Here is a 21,985-nt window from a genome sequence, read left to right as displayed (position 1 = left end):
GGCTCTGAATCTATGCCTTGAAAATAGATGGAAATAAAGCCAGAAGGAAAACATTCTTTTTCAATTGATCACTTTCTGTTTCTCAGATGGAGCTATTGTTATTTCCACGTATATATATTTCTGTAATGACAAGGCAGTGACAGTGTGGCCTGTATTAAAAGCTTTACTTTGAAAGTTCCTTACCGGAAGTCTAAATTCTCATGTTGCTGACTTGACTCTGGTCCTCAAATGTGCGCCAGAGCCCCTGTTCCTCTCCTCTTGAAGGCAGGGCTCACCACCTCCTTATTAGGAGCAAGGAGACCTGAGCACCCATGAGTGCTCTTAAAGGGAAAGTTTGGAGCAACAATACGGGATTAGTAATCCCTAATATGCATTATGTTAACGTAAAATGTCACATAACAAAACTTATGAAATGTTTATTTTTTGTCTTTTTTTTCCAACGGAAAAAGAGGTGTTGTTTTCTCTGTGATTAGTGCATGATATGAGTATTAAAACAGTGATTCCCAACCTTTTTTGGTCTGATGTACGGTAGTCTCGCATTGCCAGAACTCTCTCCACAGCGAGAGGTACTGTAACCCCACAGCCCTGTCAGATAAACTCACTTACCCATTCATCTATTCCCAATGTATGTTCAAAATGTACAAAACTATTATATAAAACTTGACATTGTTAATTGTTTCATACTTGTTGAATGTGAACTACTGCTACTACTACTACTACTACTACTACATCTACTAGCCTACTTGGAGTAAAGCTGAATGTTTCAACCATTTATCCATTACTTTTAGTTAACCATTTCAGCCGCTTGCAATCCATTAAGATAACTATTTCAACTTTTATCCATAACTTTTAGCGAATCATTTTAGCTGTTAAGTCATTACTTTTAGCTATTCATTTTTTTTAACCATTCATTTATTATTACTTTAAGCAAGGCAAGGCAAGGCAGCTTTATTTGTATAGCACATTTCAGCAACAGGGCAATTCAAAGTGCTTTACATAAATCATTAAAGAGCAGTTAAAAACAATAAAAAAAATTTAAAAAATGATAAAATATGAGAATAAAATGTACAGTGCAGTTAAGAACAAGTTAACTGAGGCCTCCCAGAGGACTTATGTTTTCTGTTGCAACTCAGGTTCTAAGTAAGCAGGCCTACCCTTGGTTGAGAATGACTGTATTAAAAGACTTCATTTGAAATAACAGTTGGTGTTTTATCTTTACCTTTAAATATGATGAGGTCACCATTAATACACTGTTGACTGTACCAGAAACCCAAGATCAATCTTTATTGGATTGTATTATTAGGAGGAATATGAAGAACGTTGAAAGCACAATGGATTTGAGTTGTGAAAATGCATTTCGTCTGTTTTCTCCTTCTTATGTAAAATGCAGAAAGTGCATTATGTCATCAGTAATTCCAGTTATTTTTGAGTCAGCCCCGGGTCAAATGGTTTTCTAAAAAACAAAAAACAAGATTGTTGTAATCTGCTTGGATTATTGTTGTTGAAGGCCGGGGGTTGGCAAACCAAAGAGGACCAGAAAGTTTTGACAATCCCAGGACGGCATTTTCACTACACTCACTGACCACTCAGCTGTTTCAATTGTGCAAACACTGTCAACTTCGCCCGTCACATCCAGAAATAATTTGTCTTTCAAACATCAAACATTAAGGAGCCATACAGAGAACAATATCAAAGGAGTTCAAATGTTGGATGTGAAACTAAGAATATGCTTTAAAAATCAATAAAGATAGCCCATAGACACAATTAAGATGTAGCAACAATCTGCATTGAATAATAATTTGTCCAATATGGGTTTTAAACAGGACCTGTTCAACAAACTCAATCTCAAAAGCAGATCTAATCCTTCACAAAAAAATGAAGAATGTACAGTATGATTACAGAAATATGGCCCAACCTCAAACACCAGCACTGCTGCTACAGTTATACTTAGTTCTTCACGTGATAACGATCTAACACACACATCATGGCAAGCTGATTCTTATCATGTTTGTTTCATGTCTGTCCTCAGAAGTAATTTGTATTGCAAAGGTGATTGATGATAAAAGGCAAATTGCGGTCATTGTACTGAGATGCCAAGATCACACAGCAAAACTTTGAATGTTTTAAAAGCATTGATAGTATTGATAGATGTTCAAGAAGTGCTTGTGTCGTGTTGTTCAAAGGGTTCTTTAGTACCACATTTTATCTACGAGATCCCGTAGATAAAATATTACTACAACAAAGGCCTCCTTTGACAAACTTTACATATTATGTCGACCTTACACCAAACGACTTTTCAAGCGATTCCACCGTCACAGACTAATTTGCAATATCGGAATGAAATCATGAGAGTCTTGCCAGAGTTGGGGCGCACTTCCATCGTCTCAATCATTTTTGTGTAAGGTGGTCATAAAACTCAGTCCGAGTCAGTCTTTTTCACGTCTTGACATTCCGACAAAATCAAACGTGTTTGATATTATTGTAAGTTTTAAGTCTTGGTAGTGAAGTTAAATCATGTGAACATTGTCAACAACCAATCAGTCCCTCCAGAAAAACGCGATTATGCGCATTTTTTGAAATACGCCGCACTTTCGCCGCATAAATTGGGGATTTTCGCGCAAAATATGCGGGTCTTGCATGATTTCATAATACTCGCATTTTCGTTGCAAAAAAGTCACATATATCTTAGCAGAAAGTTGAAAAATGTTGCGTTTACTTCACACAAGAAGCACACAAGCCATTTTCCCCTGTTGCCATGGGAACGTAATGAAGTGACGTAATGAAGTGACGTAATGAAGTGACGTAATGAAGTGACGTGAACATCATCGAAAAGCTGCAAACCCCGCGATGAAGCCACGATGAAACCGCAGTTTTTGCAAGTTCCTGCAATTTCATCGCATAAAATTGCATAAATATCCTGCATATTCCATCGCATTTTTTAATAAAACGTGCCGCAAGGATTTTTGCCCGCAACAATCGCAAAAAAACTCAGCATTTTTCTGGAAGGACTGACCAATGGGTCTGCGCTGTGCGCTCCCTCCTGCACCAAACAGGAAGCAGCAAAAGGTTAGAGCCAGTATTGTTTATGGTTGCAATGGCGCCGCTCTAAGCTAAACGCTATAGAGGGAGAGAAGCTCTGACCTCATGCTTACAAAATCTAAACATCTTTCATGTGTTCATCTGCCATCTCTTCAGCTTTTGTCTCAATCTAGCTTATTTGCTGGTCTGTCTCTGTGACAAAGTTTCTCATGAATATGTTTTGTCTTGAACTGACCAGAGGACAAATCTGCTTACAGTTTCAAAGTAGACCGCAAGTGTTTTCCAGTAAGCTCAGTGTTTCATTTCAGGGTCACAGCTGGATGTGTCATAATGGAAGCAGGGGGTCACGGTAGAGTCTTCCTCCCTGCAGAGGGAAGACAGAGGAAACAGGCATCCCTGTGCTGCTATTCCTGGACTACACACACACACACACACAAACAAACACACGCGCACACACACACACACACACACACACACATAGTCATGTACTAATGTAAATGCTGACCTTCATGCAAAGCGTATATAGTGACTGACAGACGGAGGGGACGCACTGCTGACACTGACAAGATGAAGTGCGACCCCTCATCTTAATGACCACAGTGTACATGTACAGTGTGTGTGTGTGTGTGTGTGTGTGTGTGTGTGTGTGTGTGTGTGTGTGTGTGTGTGTGTGTCTAAGTGTGACATCTTGAAAAGGTATCAGGTTTACAGAGTTGCTTGCTGTCAGTCCTCAATGCAACACGGAATTTCCAGTATGTCCGAGAGGAAGGAGATGTACTGTGCATGTGTGTGTGCTGTGTGTGCTGTGTGTGCTATGTGTGTGTGTGTGTGTGTGTGTGTGTGTGTGTGTGTGTGTGTGTGTGTGTGTGTGTGTGTGTGTGTGTGAGCAGGTGAAATGCAAAGCTGTCTGTGACACTGGAAGTCACAGGTGTGTGATACCATACTCTATTTTTATGCCATTGCAAAGCCATGGGAAGGACAGAGGCAACACAGTCATCATTTTCATCAGGCAGAAGTTCTGAGATTTGCATTGTTATCTATAGTAGATTTATGACAAATATGGAAATGTATTAATGTAAAAGTGAAGACTCCAGCTTTTGTCAGTGTTGTTTGGCATTTTTGTTGGAGGGCCAGATTTGGCCCACGGGCCAATATTTGCTTACCACTAAAGTAGGCCTTTTGTCAGTGGTTGTTTCATGTTCATAAAATGAATAGAAGCAAGTTGTTTTATTTCATAAGACTCTGTTTTAGTAGAAGATATGATCAATTCACCTTGTGTATGGATTGATGAATGTACTTGCAATTTTTGCACTTTTGACATAGTGCGCCATTAGGGTGTTGGATATTATGACCCACCTATAGATGGGCCACTGGCATTAATCCTTGTGTATTTTCTTCTTATGTTTTCTTACATTATCATGTATTTGTTTCAATCAGTTTTTTTTGTCTGTCAGCAGGATTACAGAAAAGTTATTGGCCTGATAAAGATAAACTTTGGTGGAAGGGTGTAGCATGGGCCAATGAAGAACCCATTACATTTTGGAGCAGATTGGAATCATGGGGTGGATACACTAATTATTTTTAATAGATAGAGAGAGGCCGTTTGTCCTGCATTCATGTAGTGTCAGAATAATCGGAGAAATTAGTTCCAGGCTTGAAAAATTCACACTGTATTAACATTGTGACATAAGGCATGCCTTGCCAGAGGTCAGCACTCCCAGAGAGCCCTTCTCGTTGTAAATGTTTTTGTTTGTGAATAAATTGTTTGTGTGTATTTGTGTTTGCCAGTTCACTTGCTTGAAATTGCCTCAAATTGCAGAATAAAGTGTTTTGAGTTGAATGTTCTAAAAATAATGATATAGGTTTTTTCTGATTAAGTAAAGTGGATAGACATTTTAAGATTTCCACACAGTATGAGTTTTAAGATGCTTTTACAAATTGAACTGGGCATAATGTGGACATACTCTTAGCAAGTGTGTTAAGATAGGACATAGATAAATGTGGTTTTTATGTGTGTCATACTACCCCAATTTCAGATGCTACAAAGAGCAACAAGGACACTTTTTCCCTGACTAGACAACCAATACAGAAATCATCAAAGGAGGTTTTAGTCAGTCACATTTAGTTAAGAGCATCTTATATTGGGTTAGTTCAAGTCAGACTGTCTGTTTTAGTTGCTTTGAAGGCTGCCTCTTTCTAATTATTTTCATTCCACTTATTTGGTTTTGTCTCCTCTCTTTTCCCTCTCCTCTCCGCTCACTTCCCTTTTCAAAACCTCAATGGGCATGTGTGTGAGAGTGTCAATTAACTTCCTGTCCAATATCCTGATCTAATTAATAGAGTGTTTTTTTTTCTTCTTCTCCTCTTGCCAACTTCCTCTGTCACCGCAGCCAGTTGCAGGATGAGGCAAACAGCCGCTGTACTCCTACCAGAGTTCAAACTCAGGTCACAAGCTCAACACACGATTCTGCGGCCATCTCATCAGGGCATATTAGATATGTAGTGAATCCCCTAGCGAAGATTATCCCTGATAAATCCTGCAGGATCAATAGCAGAGGGCCTTTGGTTTTAGCTGCTAGGGTTTATTTACACTCTGCCAAGGACTCTGCCAGGGAAACGGCTATCATTTTAAAATTCTACTTTATTTAAACAGCCAAGTAGAGTAACAGTTCAGGCCAGTGATGTCATGATGAATATTAACATAAACTAGCCCTGCAACAAGTGATCACGCCACAAAAAAAACACTAACTTGCAAACATATCAGTTATATTATTAGGAAAGCATTTTTATTTGAACTTCTTCAAAACAAAACAAAACTCATTTTGAACTATTTTGAAAGTACATATATTATCTAATGTCTTAAAGGACAATTCCGGCGCAAAACGAACCTAGGGGTTAATAACAGACGTGTACCCACTCGATCGTTCTCTGGGACATGTTTTCATGCTAATCGAATGTGTTTGTAGCTTGAAACAAGCTAGCGCGGACCGCTGATTAGCTTACAGTGCTAGTATTCGGGGCACAGGGAAAGTAAAAACGAATCGCTAGTTAAACCACTAAAAAGGCTAAAAATATCACCACACTTCAACGGTAGCATAATGAGGGTCCCTAAATGTTAACCAAAGCATTGAGAACATTGTAAGTGTACAGACAGTTTATTAAAAAGATAGTTTAGAAAGACAGTAGCTCCCATGACGGCGGCCACCTGTATACGAGAACGCGACTGTCTTTATAATCTTTTAATCTTTTTAATAAACTGTCTGTACACTTACAATGTTCTCAATGCTTCGGTTTACATGTAGGGACCCTCATTATGCTACTGTTGAAGTTTGGTGATAATTTGAGCCTTTTTAGTGGTATAAATAGCAATTTATTTTTACTTTCCCTGTGCCCCGAATACTAGCGTTGTAAGCTAATCAGCGGTCCGCGCTAGCTTGTTTCAAGCTACAAACACATTCGATTAGCATGACAACATGTCCCAGATCAAGTGGGTACACATCTGGTATTAACCCCTAGGTTCGTTTTGCGCTGGAATTGTCCTTTAAATTAAACTTTAAAAAAAATCTAATTTAGTGAAAGATTCTGATGCACTTATAATTTACATTGACTTTTAGAACTTGTTTATCTGGAGGTGAGTGCACATAGAGTAACTCACTTTGGACAAAGAGTGTCCACCAAATGATGAACTGATGCACTCACTTTATTAAGCAAGGTTTGGATTGGTGGACTCTCATCAGGGAAGATTCCTTAATCTTCTCAGACATTTGCCCTGGTATTGTAAGATGAGCAGTGGATTGTCTAAAGTAAGTGTGTGACCAAAGAAATCCATTCATATACTATACAGTACTGATTTGTCTTTCATTGCAATGACACTACGTTTTAGTTTAAAGGCTGCTGCTGCTGCAGCTGCTGCTGTGTTTAGACTGCAGTGACATTTAGATGAGTTTTGGTGCCAAAATTCAACATTTTTCAAATAAAATGTATTCACTTCATTCTTGTTGGGAATCTGAAAAAGCATTTAGACGATTACAAGACACTACACGTTTATCACTGAAAGTCAGGCTAATGAAATTCTTTTACGATTACCAGCTGCAAAATGCAGACACCCCCGCCAATTCAGCGTTTGGAGACACAAACACTGAATAGGCGGTGTATGAGATACAGTTGGCCTTTACGGCGAAAGGGTAATAAATGCATGAAGAAAACTCAACTGCACGATGAAGAATAGCTGCAAAGAAAATACAACTTCATTCTGTCTTGTCTCGACTTGCAGCTGTTATCAGGGAGGAACTTTATCATCAGCATCATCATATCAGCAAAGGATGAAACTGTCCGATTTATTGAAATAAGACATCAATAATAGACACGAGGCATGAATGAATAAGGCATTCCATGAATTTATGTCACAAAGTTATGTTGTCTTAAGGGTAAGTTGGATGAACTTAGATAAATTAACCTTTACTTTTAGGGGTTTGATCAATCCCATATGGGTCATCCTGGAGAGGGTTTGTGATGTTCCCCAAAACTCATTGATTCAACATCAGTCAATGATCTGAGCATGTGCATCACCAAGTATATGAACCCTTTCAAAAATAAAGTGAGCAGTAAGTGTTTGAATCCACTAGCTAACCAGCCAACATTCGTTGAAGCAAACAATGTAGTAGTTACAATTGAACCAAGAATAGTTAAGTACAAGTATGCAACTTTGCCAAATTGTGAGTATGAGTTATATCTGATAGTGTTTGCCTCCCAGGTCTTGATTTAGATTTTACAGCCTCTTATTCCATTTTTAGCCCTCATATTGCATTTGAACTGGTGTTAATCAAATACTATGTGTGATTCGGGAAAACATGGCTGCCCACTGGCATTGTTGTGGCTCTGTGAATCACTTCACAGTTTCTTTCTCAAAGAATGCTTTGAAGAGATGGAGAGCGAGTAACGGACCACTGAGTCAAAGGAAGGCGTGAGGGAGGAAAAGGGGAGGAGGGGGTGGATGCTGAGAGGAGAGGAAAGGAGAGGGAGAATATTGGCTGTATTGTTGTGTGTTTTCCCAACGTCAACAGCAGAGGAAGTGGAACGGAGCAGCTAAATATACAAACAGCACAATGAGGCAGCGAGCTTGGAGCAGCTGTGGAACATGGCCGTCACCAGGTTCAGGAGTGTGAAACACTGAGGACCGCCTTTTATTCATACAGGAAGAGCTGACTTAGAGTACACACTGCTTCTGAGATGCACCCCCACATCCAGACAGTCAACACAGACTCACATACTATCGCACACCTCAGAGTTTCACAGTAAAACCACAGTCTGTCGTGTTAGAATGACCATGTCAACAGCTTCACATGATTCATCCCATTAACTTTAAGTCACATAAACTTTGCATTACTGCCCGCCAATTTCCTATCTTTAAAACACTTAAAACATTTATTTAAGCACACTAATAGTTACTTATTACGTCCTTGTGAAACTAAAACTTAAAACTAAAACTAAAACACATCATAGACACACAATCACACACATACACACACACACACACACACACACACACACACACACACACACACACACACATACACACACACATCACACACATACACACAGTTGTGTTTCCATCTAGAGGACATTACATTGACTTACATTAATTTCCTGACGACTTATTTTACCATAACCATAACTGCTACTTCCTTAATATAAACCCATAGATCATAGCTCAGTGGGAGAGCATTTGATTGCAGATCAAGAGGTCACCAGGACCCCCCAAATTGATGACGCAGCTTAGGTCACTTTTTTTTCACAATATTTTCATGATATGTAGCATGGTAATCCATGCATGGAAGGGGGTATAGCTCAGTGGTAGAGCATTTGACTGCAGATCAAGAGGTCCCCAGTTCAAATCTGGGTGCCCCCTACTATCTGTTTGCTATTGTGGTAGACAGAAAGTGCCAACTTTGATATCCACAAACTGGGATGACTGTCCACATTCAAGCATGGTTTGCTGACTTCGCCAGCTTTGGCTACAGCCTTGCAGCTCTATAGATTACACCAAAGTAAAATTGAATGCACAGGCAGGCATGCACCTACATTTATTTCCCTAAGACTTACCTTATCATAACCATAACTGCTATTTGCCTAATCCTAACCCATCCCCTAACCTTAACCTAAACCCTAACCTCACCCTAACCTAAAATGAAGTCTTCACCCTAAAATGTAATTACCTATGTTAAGTATGTCCCCAAAAGGAAGGCGAGTCTCCACAATGTGACTGTGTAAACAAATGAATGTCCCCACAACATGAGTAATACAGTAACACAAACTAAAAACAAAACCTTACAAGTCTAAAACACATTTTCATGTGTACAATAAAAAAGATTCTCTGTTTTGTGCATCATTCAGTTACATTAAGAAACCTACAGAATGTCACTGTGTTGTGTAAAATGCAATGCATCACCTTTGAAAACTGTCACATTATCACATATGAAACCCTTTTTATATGTGACAGATTAAAGAAATATGGCCACATGAAAAAACACAATACAGGCATGTTTTTTTGTGGAAATAATAGCCATTAGAATCTTATAAGCAGCTAAATATAACTACTAAAAGCTTGATGTTGAAATGTAAATACCATTGAATTCAAAGTGTAGAAGTATTTTACTCTGAAAACTACCTGTTCAAATTCATGTGACATATATAGAATTTTTTATTGTTTTTATTTGCATCCATACTCTTTCAGACTGGGTGTAAACCAATTAAAAGTGAAAAGAAGTGAAAGGATGTCCTGCACACTGGAATAACAAGAGATGTCTAGACTCCATGTGCAGTACCTAAGCTAACGTGACATTATGTAGCACTGGTATATTCTATATATGTGTGTGTGTGTGTGTGTGTGTGTGTGTGTGTGTGTGTGTGTGTGTGTGTGTGTGTGTGTGTGTGTGTGTCCGGGTTCCCTCTTAACCACGGGAAAAAACAGGAAGAAATGCAGTAGACGTTTTTCCATTATTACTGTCGCAACACCGGATGCAGTTGTTATGACTTTATATGGACCTGTACAGTAGCATGACTCGATTAGTGATAAACACATGACAGCATGACTGGACAACATCATCTTCATCTGTATTGACATAAACATATGTGACATTTGAAGGACACTGTTATCCACAACACCTGACTGCAGCAAGAGTATGTATAATTTCCAGCACAGGAGGCTGAGCAATACAGGTCCCGTGGCAGATTCAAGCTGTCTGAGGGCCTCGGAGAAAAATAAATGAAAGGGGCACCAGCGTGCAGAACCTGTTCTAGCATGTGGGCATGGCTATATGGTGTTTTACTGAACATTGGGCCATCATAGAGGCCATATATTTTATCTACCAGAGGGGCATCCAAGAGGGCACTTTTGCAGCTTTTTTTTCAAACATGGGGTTGATTGCCCCCTGGTATGCAAGAGGTGTTTCTCTTACTCCTATCATATAAACACAACTTTAGTTTGTGAGTAGAATGCATGCTACAAAGTTTCAGGTAAAAAAAACAACGACTGCTAAACAAGTATTCTATTGGCTGGATAAATAAGTTGTGAAAAGTGTCAAACAAAATTTCCTTCCATTTCAGGGGACATAGCTCAGTGGGAGAGCATTTGACAGCAGATTCAGAGGTCGCCAGTGTCCCCCAATTGACGACCTGGCTCAATTCACTCTTTCTTCATCATAAAATGCCACCTCTGATCCCAACAGTAGCCCATATTCAAACACGGGTCTTAAAGTGGGATGATTAAGGAGGATTGTACATTCTTTGCCAAATAATGTTCTGGAATCTTCTGATTCATTCAAATCCCCCCAAAAAAATTTTCAAGCAGATAGAATAGTTGATGTTTTACAGGGTGAAAAATCCTGTTTTCACTAGGTAAATGACAACAGTTTTACTCAGTAATCAATGCTGTTGATCAATAAACATACTAGCCCTTCACTATGAGGGAGTATAGCTGACCAAGAGGTCCCCAGTTTAAATCTGATCTGTTGGTATGGCTACTTTGACCTTATTTTTAAAGTGTTGAAGCATGTGGGTTGAATTGGGCTATTTGAACAAAGCAGTGTGTTCCGTCAATAGTTATCAATGCTTTGTTAACATGAAGCTATGTTTTGTATGTGGAGGTATACCTCAGTGGTAGAGCATTTGACTGCAGCTCAAAAGGTCCCCAGTTCAACTCTGGGTACCCCCTACTCTTTCTTTGTTATTGTGGTGTTCAGGAAGTGAAAGCTTTGATACCCACATTCAAGCATGACTTTCAAACTAGGCTGACTGGGCCAGCTGTGTCTATGGGCCTCCAGCTCTGTAGATTAAACAAAAGTAAAACTGAATACACGGGCACTATGTAGGGCTCATGCTAAACAACGAACACCCACTTCGAATGAGGCAATGAACTGTCCTTTCTGAATAACAAACACGCAACCCCATATGGACTTAAACGTTGTTGAATGTAGTGTCAAGCTTTTGCTAAAAAAAGGGAACAAAGACCTGTTTTCTTTCGTCTCAAAGTGTTAAAAGCCATGTAATTTACACAAATTCAGGTTGACCACAGCAGATGTGCTCTATTGAAGGTGAAAATACAAACTTCTTTCAGCTACTGTACCTCTCATACAGGAGATGTGTTTTGATACTGGAACAAAGTTGGAATCTTTAAATAAGATGTGGGCACAGACCTGGATTTTAATCATGTGGGAGAGGCCCAATCAATGCTTTGCTGATAAGCAAGCATATTTCATGTTTTGCATGTGGGGGTATAGCTCAGCGGTAGAGCATTTGACTGCAGATCAAGAGGTCCCCAGTTCAACTCCGGGTGCCCCCTGGATTGCTGTTTAATTTTGTGTCTGTTGTTTGGTAAGTGGCATCTTTGATCTCAATATTAAAGCATGTGACTTGAACTGGGCTGACCGGCCACCTTTGCCAGCTCTATAGATTTAACAAAAACACAACGGAATGCAATGTTATAGTTCTGATCTGAGACAAACACTCACAATCAACTTCAACTAGGCGAAGTCGTCTGCTACCATCAATCGACCTTTTCAGTATCAAAAGCTTCCAACCGCTATAGTTTGGGAAGGCTGGTGGTAAGGTCTAACCCTAACCCTAAGGTTTGTAGTTTTGTTCTTTATGGAAAAAAGCAGCTGTTGTTGGCAGATGGAACTCATGTCTATCACAATGGTACATTCATTGCTCTCCATTCATTTGCTCAGCATGTTCTGGACACTGTTAGCTTAAAATGCTGGGTACTTACTAAACAGAAAACTAAATTGCTAAAGAAGGGGATACCCAGATATGAACTGGGACCTCTTGACCTGCAGTAAAATGCTCTGCCACTGAGATATGCCCCCACATACATTCTAGTAATGTGATGTTGAATATGATTATTCATTCATTCAGCAAAGCCTTGAATGGGCCTCGACCACATGATAAGGGTCTGCACCCACATCTGATCAAAATATTCCATGGCTTTGTGTCCGGGTTGGCTCAGTGGTGGAGTAGGTGCCCATATGCTGAGAGTTTTATGCCGTGACGTAGAGGTCTACCTGTGACAATTTCCTGCAGGTTTTCCCCTTTCTCACCTAGCTGTCCTGTCAATCTATAATCTTTAAAAAATATTCCATAGCTTTTTTTTCCATTATCAAAAACTCATGTCCTATGAAAGGTAGATGCAATAAGTTTGTATTTTCATCTTCGATGGAGCACATCAAACTTACGTTTGTCATTTTTCTGCCCAACCTAATTTTGAATGTGCAACAAGGCAGGCGTGCTTGGTTTTTTCAGGAAATGATTGTAAAGATTTACAGAAAATATGTTTACGGCATTTACGTTTTGGAACCGATTGGTGGGGATTGCTGTGGACGAAGTACACACGGTGATACACTGGTAAAAGCAAGTTATGTTTAATCTTGTATCCGGCTAATTTAAAGAGTGTAGCACATTACGGTATTGTGTGAACAGTTTACTTAATATTGTGTGTGGCATTTTGTTTGCGCGGTGCAAATGTTCCACCAAAACATGTTCCTTCCTGAATTTGGGTTGACCACAGCAGATGTGCTGTATTGAAGATGAAAATGCAGACTTCTTTCAGCTACCTTTAATAGAGGAGATGAGTTTTTGATATTGGAAAAAAAAAAAGCCATGGAACATTTTGATCAGATGTGGGCGCAGACCTGGATTTTAATCATGTAGTGGAGGCCCGGTCAATGCTTAGTTGATCAATAAGCATATTTGGTATTAATAGTGTGGGGGTATAGCTCAGTGGTAGAGCATTTGACTGCAGATCAAGAGGTCCCTAGTTCAAATCTGGGTGCCCCCTAAACTGATGATGAGTCTCTCTTATCTTTATAAAAATGGTCATTATTAATTCCCACCTTCAAGCAAGGGGCTCACTTGCTTTTATGGAGTTTGCGTGGGTGGGCAAATCTGCGCTAAAGCAGAAGCATGGACCACATAAGTAGTAATACGTAGACGCTTTGAGCTATGCAAGATCGTTGTGGTCAACCTGACCTCTTGATCTGCAGTTAAGCCCTAAGTAGTCAGTCAAAAAGGAGTTTCTGCCTGCTCATTTAACATGTTTAACATATAAGAGAACCGTATAACCCCCTATGTTTTGTTCATACAATCACTGTGAACTAGGGGCCTCTTGATCTGCAGTCATATGCTCTACCACTGAGCTTTACGACCAACCTTTGCGAAAAAGTTATAGCCTTACCAAAATTGCAGGAGTTTTTGCTGTTGCATGTCATAGCATATTTGCATCTTCTGAATAAGTAAGTGTTTTGTTGTCACTAGAAAAGTTAAGGAGTCTCCAGTGTTTCATGATTGTTGGAAGACTGAATAAGAGAGACGGAAAATATGTGTGAGAGAGAGAGAGAGAGAGAGAGAGAGAGAGAGAGAGAGAGAGAGAGAGAGAGACGTTTGACTTTTGACCTCATTTAGTGTCTCTTAACATCTGACATGAAAGAGGAAAAGGACCTGACACACATTAGGAAGGCAGCAACTCCCACATGTGCAAACACATGCACAAACAAGAACACGCATAAAACACAAATAACAATTGAGTGTAGCAAAACAGATAAATTCCCAGTAGCATCTGTCATAAACTCAAAAGATATTTAAATACAATAACAACAGAGGACTGCAGAGACAACATGCAACTGACACACTGTGCAGTGTTAAACTGCCTACAGGGTGTGGGAGTGACAGTCTGGTGTTAAAGCTCATGACTTGAATTAATGCAAGGCAATGTGATGAAAAAATGCAATGCATACAACATGATACAAAACAATTGTAATCAAACAGTTGTTAGGCTCATTCAGGACAGACACAATATGAAACATTCCTCTGAGGGTTGACAGAAGGGAAACTCAAACAATCCAGGTGGAACTTGAACCCACATCAGATTGTAAGGTGTTGTCTCTACCAGCTGAGCTCTCAGGAGTTTGGGAAGTGAACTGAGTCCCACACAGAGAAGAGTTAGACTTTGTCTGTTTCAGTGTGAATCTATTTTCGGTTTTCTGTTTTAGTCTGTTTTGTTTTGTTTTGTTTCTCTGCAGGTTGATGAAGGTACACTTTCTGCTGCTTTAGTCTGATCTTTTTTCTCTGACTGGTTCCTTGAGTAAAAGTCTCCTTTAGCGCCATATCTAAACACGCTTGGTCGGGACTATTGGCTTCAGTCACTTTTGACGAAGTCGGGTTAAGGAAAAGATCGTGGGGGGGACTTATAAAAGGTACGTTTCCCTGACACGCGGGGACAAGAACGGGACAGTTGGGTTTAGGGAAAGTGACACGCAGGAAACAAACCCTGGTCTCCTGGGTGAAAGTCCTGTGTTGTTTCACCCATCCACCACCCCCAACCAACCTCACTATGTGGAATTTTCGGCCTTTCATACAACTCGCTACCATTGTCGCTCTCATCGCTCTTAATAATACGTCATCTTCAAGCACCGCATAGCTGCTGCTCTGCCCAGTGCGTTCTACACACACACTGAAGGGTGCTTTTGGCGTCGTATCTGACAGCAACTGCCCAAGCGTCTGTATTTTACGAGTTCAGAGTGAGAACGGGTTGCAACTGGAGACGTGGGATCGACCCTGACTCAGATGACCTCAGGTATGTCACTCAGCTATCCGTGCGTACAGTTTCATTTGTTTGTTAAAGAAAACAAACATTAAACATTTCAAGTGTTGTGATTTTGTGTTGATTTGAACTTGAGAACTCTCAGCATTTTCTGTTACAGCTCCATCTAAGAGACTGAACAGTAAAAAACTGTTCAAATAACTGACACTGATCGGACACAGAAATGCATCAGCACTGAATTCCAGCCTGCTGTAACAGGTGTATACAGTGTGTAGGACTGTGTGTTATTACCATGAAAACAAACAAAATGGTAATAACACAAAAGTGTCTGGGTCTGCTTGGTTATGCTGCAACATGGCAGTGTCACATTCCCAAGCTATGTTTAATGCCTGCATTCGTTCTCACCTTTGAGCTGCTCTTCTCCTCGCCTGTAAAGGTGCGGGTGGCTCTGCTCACAGGTGTGTATCACTGTCTTCACACACGCACACACACACACGCAGGCATGCACACACACACACACACACACACACACACACACACACACACACGCACACTCACGCATGCACGCTCACACACATAAAAACACATGCACACAGACTTTGATCTGAGGGGTTGTTCGTTAAATTGATGGGAATTTCCCCTTGTATTGCTGAAGGAGGGTCCCCTTCCTCTATCTTCCAAGAAAGAAAAATTTCTTCTTTCTCCAAGTCTTCTGAAGCTGCCCTTTGGGGTTGGAAGCCTTGTATACGCCTCCGCCTCTTACGCGGTCCCTTTTTTCCTCCTCTCCTCCTCTCCTCCTCCTCCTCATCCTCCTCCTCCTCCTCTTCCACACACACTCAATCCTCCCGTTGTTTGACGCCTTGTGAGCCTTTCACAACCAGGCCACCAAGCGTTTTCCATAGGTCTCCTATAAGGTCTTGGTGTCATACATCAAACAAGCCCTTCATGCACTTTCATAACATGTTCACTGTGTTGCTGACAAGAGCTTATAGGAAGGAGAGTTGCCAAGTGTGAATGAGGGTCCCTTTTTCCTCCAATGCAAAGCAATGTTGGTTTACCTTGTCTGCAACTTAGTGCAGTGAAGCTTTGGCAGGATTTTCCATTGTAAAAACAAATGATGGCCTTGAAACAGGGAAGCACCTCCTTCACCGAGGCCCCCCCACCTCTCAGCTCCCCTCAGGGGAAAACATTTTATTTTCTGCTCTGGTTTTAGACTTTCCTCACAAAAATCAGATTTTAGAAAAAGAAATCCCTTTTGAAATTTTGCACACTCTAGCTGCACGTCCTTTCCCTTTTTTTAAGCGAATTGGATGTAAGAAATGTATAGCTGGACATAAACATAACTGTTTTACTTTTAGATAATGTTAAATGTGGTGACTAGTTCACAGAAAAAAAGATGTGTCTGCGCAAAAGACGCATTTGAAAAATTAAGCCCCATATTATCCTGTAGAATATCATACCAAACGCTTACGTAGCAAGAATCAGGGTTAGGATAAGGTGACAGCGTTGTGGTTAGAGAGACTGTTGTGTAACCGAAATGTCACAGGTGCAATCTCTGCAGCAGCCATAGAGCTAAACTCTCCTGAAGAAGACGCTGTACTGTACATCCATCTGAAAATTTCTTTTTTTTTCAAATGTATTATTTGGGCGATTTGAGCACAGAGAGTGCCATTTGGCTCCGTTATATTCAAAAGAGGGCAGGCTGACATGTCCAACACTCGGCAACTACCACTAGATCAAAGAATAGCACTACAGGTAAGAGGAAACATATGTATTTTTGATATTTTTTTGGGGGGGGGGGTTACCTGTCCTTTTACAGTTCTTTCCTGGCTTCTTCTTCACAGAAACACAGTTTAAAATGAAAAAGACTGCAGGTTCAGACATCTGTAATGATTCAAAACCTTCCTGCACCTGTGTTTCCCATCTCTCCGATTCCAGCAGTTAACCTTTCGAGATGAACGATTTTCAGTGAGGCACGACCACAGCTCTTTCCAGCCGAGGTTATTTTCCCGACACGAGGGCAAACAGACAAAAACCTCCTAGGACTCAAGTTCTTAATTTTGGAACAAAGCGTCATAAGTGTCAGAGAAAAAGCACAAGCTGGTGTGAAAGATGAACACGCGTACGCACACAAACGGGGCTTGAAAAGCACGTATGCCAGACTCAAATACACATATCACACATGCTGGAAGGAAAGGCACTTCCCCAAACCCGCCATCTGGGGAAGTTTTGGTGGTTTTTCTGTGTAAATTTACACAGTTGTGGTTTTTACAGTGCTGCTAAAAAAGTCTGTACGACCATGTGGAGCAGAGGAAATGCGTCAGCAGAGGAGGAATACTAATCTCTCAGGACAAACTCATCCATTCACACACAGACTTCAGTGTACTGGATCTGTGTGTAAGGGTGTGCACGACCCCGTATAGTCAGGGTCATTGTATTACTATTTTCAACGTATTTCAGACTGGGAAAACAGGTGAATACTGAAAAGCTTCTGAAGTAGGTCGTCTTCCAAACATGCAAAACTCTTTTTACACTGAAAAATCGGAATGGTGTGCATCCAGGAGGTGCACATTTAAGACCTGAGACCTGATTCTCAAATGACTTGCTTTGAGACTTGAAAGCCAAAACATACATATTTTAAGTTTTGACCTGGTAAAATCCCAGAACAAATGTAAATGTAGGACAGAAACAGGTAGGCCTGGCATGTTTAATTATTAAACCTTAGCACTGAAACAACTTTGTCTAAGCTATGTACCAGCCCTATTATTGCAGCTTTGAAAGATAATTGTTCAAATATCATTTCAGACCTGGAAAAACCTGCATCTTTACTTGCAGTCTAGCATGTGTGACTTGACTTGGACTTGCCCTGAAGGACCTGATAATGGACTGATACATGTGTCCATTCTGGACAGTGGATTAGGGCTAGGTGATCAGTGTGATTATTTTATTTTGTATTTAAGTTGCATAAGCATTATCCCCAAAACTTGACTGAGCTTGTAAAGAATGCATGTTTGAGTTTATCCAATGAGTTTTGATGAAAATGTTTTATTAACTGTGGGGAGGGGGAAAAAAGAAATAAGCTAATTTGGAGGGGTCTGATGATTCCTGGAAAGAAAGGGGAAATAAAAAATGGGCTCAGATTTGAAAGGCAGGTGAGGGGATTCAAAAAAGATGTAAGGGACTGTTCGGTATTTATGGAATGGACCACCGGAGGAAAATAGGGGAGGGTCATGTCTTTTTATTCTTTGCTGAGGGGAGGGTCATCCAACATTTTTCAGTCCAGGGGGGGGGGGTCACCCAATTTTTGTATTAATGAAACAGCAACATTTCAAAGTGGCTTGTTTAGTGCATATTTTTCCATGTAGCTCTTAGTCTCTGCCCTCCTTCGCTACCAGATGGGTCTGACCCATGAGTTTGCTGTGGAGCAGGGCATAAACATATGGGGCAGGGGGAGCTGCCCCCCTGGTGGCTGAAACGGATAATTGCATTGTTTAAAAAATGAGTGGAATAATTACATCTGACATGATCAGATATTTTATAAATATCTTAAATAACACAAAACAACTAAATGGTGGTAGGTAATACATCAGATTTCATATACTGCAAGCAGGACGTAAAAAATGAAAATGACTGTTGTACTATGTCTGGACATCTTACTGTGCCAAGGTTGCAATAAAGGTTTCCTAAATGCCACATTTGATGTCAGCTTACTAATTGATTGCGGGTTTTGTGTAGATTTGGACTTTTATACGTTTATTCCACTTTGTTTAAACGGCGAAGTGGATGAAGCCTAGTGACGAGTCCATAGCAGTCCATGTGTGTTGAATGTTACCCAGAGTGCCTTGCTGAATGGTCTCAATATTTTATTGTTTTATTTCATGTGAATACTAGTTTACTAGAGGAGTAACTTAGTATTTGAAGTAATGCAGTAATGCAGGAAGTGTGTATTTAGTTTCCATGCTTATTGTGTTTCCACAACAATGTTAGTTAGTAAATCTACTGAAATGGCCACCACACCATAACAGAGGAGTGGGATGCGTCAGATGAGGATGCAGAGGTTTAGTCATATATGACATGTCTATTAAAAAACAATGGGTGCCAAGTGCAAACCAGTACAGAAAGTATCATGCCTTTTTTCCAAATTATTTTGGAAGGTCATAGAAGTTTTTTCACTGGCAAGGGGAGGGTCATGTCTTTTTTGGCTAAAGGTCCCAAACTCCTCCGGTGGCCCCTTAAATAAATAACGAACAGTCCCTAAGAGGAGGGATGGAGGAAGGAAAGGGAAAGAATTAGAGAGAGAGAGAGAGAGAGAGAGAGAGAGACTGAAGGAGAGAATGCTTGCCAGTTAAAACTATTTCTGGAATGTACCTTCACTTACAGTCCAACCAGGCAACACACACACACACACACACACACACACACACACACACACACGGTGACAACCTAACCCGTTTCTACAGTATATGATAAGGTAAAAGGGGCATTGGGTTTCCACTCTTTCTCCACAAACACTATCTGATTTAGGGGACTTCCTGCTTTCTCTCCCCTCTCTGCTCCCTTCATTCTTTGATATTAATACCTCCTTGTGCATGCTGCTTCATGTGTGTGTACTCATGCCAGAAACCATATGCACCTTATAAATGTCAATCCAGCAGTAGGGTGTGTCTGTGTGTGTTTGCATGTGTATGTGTTTCTATGAAATGTATTCATGCATTTCTTACTTTCCTCTGCTACTTTGTGCACAATTTATTTGACATGTTGCATGTTACCTTAAGTATATATAATGGGGGTGGGGGGTTGTGTATAGCAGGACATGGGAATAGTGACCAAATAAAGTTTTTTGGTAACATCTAGTGGGAATTAGTGCTAACTTTAGCAAGCCTGGCTAACTAGCTTCTACTTTCCGAGAGAAATACAAACATACAGCAGGGTGAGTTCAAATGTTAAAGGTTATAAACGGTTTTAACTCTTTTGAAAAATGGGAAACGGCTGCTGTATTATTTTACTTAATATTTCTTTACACAAACAGTGTAGATCATTCAAATTTCACTTGAACGTTATTGTTGTGTTTCTGTTTGGATGAGTGTGCATTTGATGTTGGATGTTGGATTGACTTCCACTCCCCCCGTTGCTGTCACATCCGCTGTCCTCACTGTTTCCTGTTTACGTGAGACAACTTCCTCTGAACATGGTCAACACACCAAACGGTCACAGACCTGTCTTCTCTTTCTCTTCACAGAAGTCCGTAAACAAAACCAGAGGTAGACGAATAAAGTAATCCTTTCTGCTCCTTTGTCCCTCTGAAGGAATTGATCAATGGTGGAGAGTTATAGCAGGAAGTTAAATGTTGAAGTGGCTCCAATGGCCACATTTTCTTTCATCTTTCTACCTTTTAAGATGGGTAAGTGCGTAATACATATAACACACACACACACACACACACACTCAGAAACACCATTCTAGGAGCTCCCTAATATCCTGCCATGCAGGTGTGTGCTAATCTTATAAATCCAATAATAATGGCAATCCTGATCTTCATACGAGCCTATCGACATCAATGGAGCAGCTGTTGTGTGTGTGTAGAGATTAGCAGACAGGTACACCAGAGTATAAACACACACATAACGTAATACATATGTATCTGTACCAGTTAATCCAGTGAGAGATGTGGGGGCCGATGTGTGCACTAACTCAAAGCACTGCTGAGCTTGAATATGGCCTCAGTAGGTCTAGTTGAACCTGGCAACTCAGTCGACAAACTGTGATGGATGTTAACAGATTTTAGGGATTCATTTTCTCTTTCAAATAAGCTTGACTAAACTTGAAGTTTGTTTACAACCTGTCATCTAACTCCTTGTGTTTCTTGCCCTGTTCTGACTTCTCCAATGTCACCACGTGTCCAAAAATGAAAGGTGCCCTGTGGAGTTTTTGACCTGGCTGAAACTAGAATTGTCTTTAAGAGTGCAGGGCGGCATTGTTTTCTTATCAAAAAAGTTCAGTGTTCCTCAACTGGATCTTACAGTAATGAAAAAAATAGAGATCCTGCAGATGACCTATAGTGGCCCTAACGGGGAACTAGATGCATTTGACAATAATGTGAATGTTGTCATGTGAACAAATAAGCATACAAACACGGGCATTTGCTATACATTTTTAGTGTGTTGTTTTCTATGATCATTTTAACTTGTGTAAAGTGTATTTGAGTACCCTGAAAAGCGCTCTATCAACTAGTATTTATATTCGATTATTAGTATTATTTAAGGAGATTTTCCCCTGCAAGTCTTAATTGGTATCACACACATGCAACCTAAAATAGTATCATCAGTAGGAGGATAAGAGACTTGTTGTCTTTTCAAAGAGTCCTCTTGTATCACACACACACACACACACACACACGGACATTAGTGTTTAATGGCCCATTGTAGGTTATGGAAAAGACTATTCCAACATAACAGATGGGGGAATTTACAGCACTGAGACAATGGAGGAAAAGGAGGGATTCAAAGGCACTGACATCACTAACTAAACCTCTGAGAAGTGTGTGAACTTGTGAAAGAGGGAGAAAAAGGGGAGGAGAAGGAGAGAAATACTGGAAAAGAGATTGTAAAAAAAGAATGACATCATAATTCTAGCTTAAAATTTGAGTTATAATTCCCATAATTGGATTGTAGTGGTTGAGGTTAAGGAACATGACGGGTTTGGAAATAGAGAAAGAGGGAGGACAGAGATGGAATGACTGAGGAGAGAAGAGAAGGTGAAGGAATGAGATTGAGTGAAGAATAAAGCCAAGAGAAGGCCGGAGTGGGAAAGAAAAGGAGGGAAAGAGATGAAGGTGCGGAAAAGGGAGAGGCA

General features: G+C 40.3%; 4 non-coding genes across 4 annotated transcripts; all 4 read left to right on the top strand.

Annotated features, from left to right (window-relative positions):
• Positions 1-8,875: 8,875 nt before the first annotated feature.
• Positions 8,876-8,947, top strand: trnac-gca (transfer RNA cysteine (anticodon GCA)). Its single transcript has one exon. It is a non-coding gene; the product is annotated as a tRNA-Cys (tRNA).
• A 2,232-nt stretch (positions 8,948-11,179) lies between these two features.
• Positions 11,180-11,251, top strand: trnac-gca (transfer RNA cysteine (anticodon GCA)). The gene has a single exon. It is a non-coding gene; the product is annotated as a tRNA-Cys (tRNA).
• A 555-nt stretch (positions 11,252-11,806) lies between these two features.
• On the top strand, positions 11,807-11,878 carry trnac-gca (transfer RNA cysteine (anticodon GCA)). Its single transcript has one exon. It is a non-coding gene; the product is annotated as a tRNA-Cys (tRNA).
• Positions 11,879-13,300: 1,422 nt separating this feature from the next.
• trnac-gca (transfer RNA cysteine (anticodon GCA)) lies at positions 13,301-13,372 on the top strand. Its single transcript has one exon. It is a non-coding gene; the product is annotated as a tRNA-Cys (tRNA).
• The last annotated feature ends 8,613 nt before the right edge of the window (positions 13,373-21,985 follow it).

Source organism: Sander vitreus, chromosome 2 (assembly GCF_031162955.1).
Source record: "Sander vitreus isolate 19-12246 chromosome 2, sanVit1, whole genome shotgun sequence".
Classification (NCBI taxonomy): Eukaryota; Metazoa; Chordata; class Actinopteri; order Perciformes; family Percidae; genus Sander; species Sander vitreus.
Note: the sequence above shows the minus strand (reverse complement) of the source record. Positions and strands in the feature narration are given on the sequence as shown.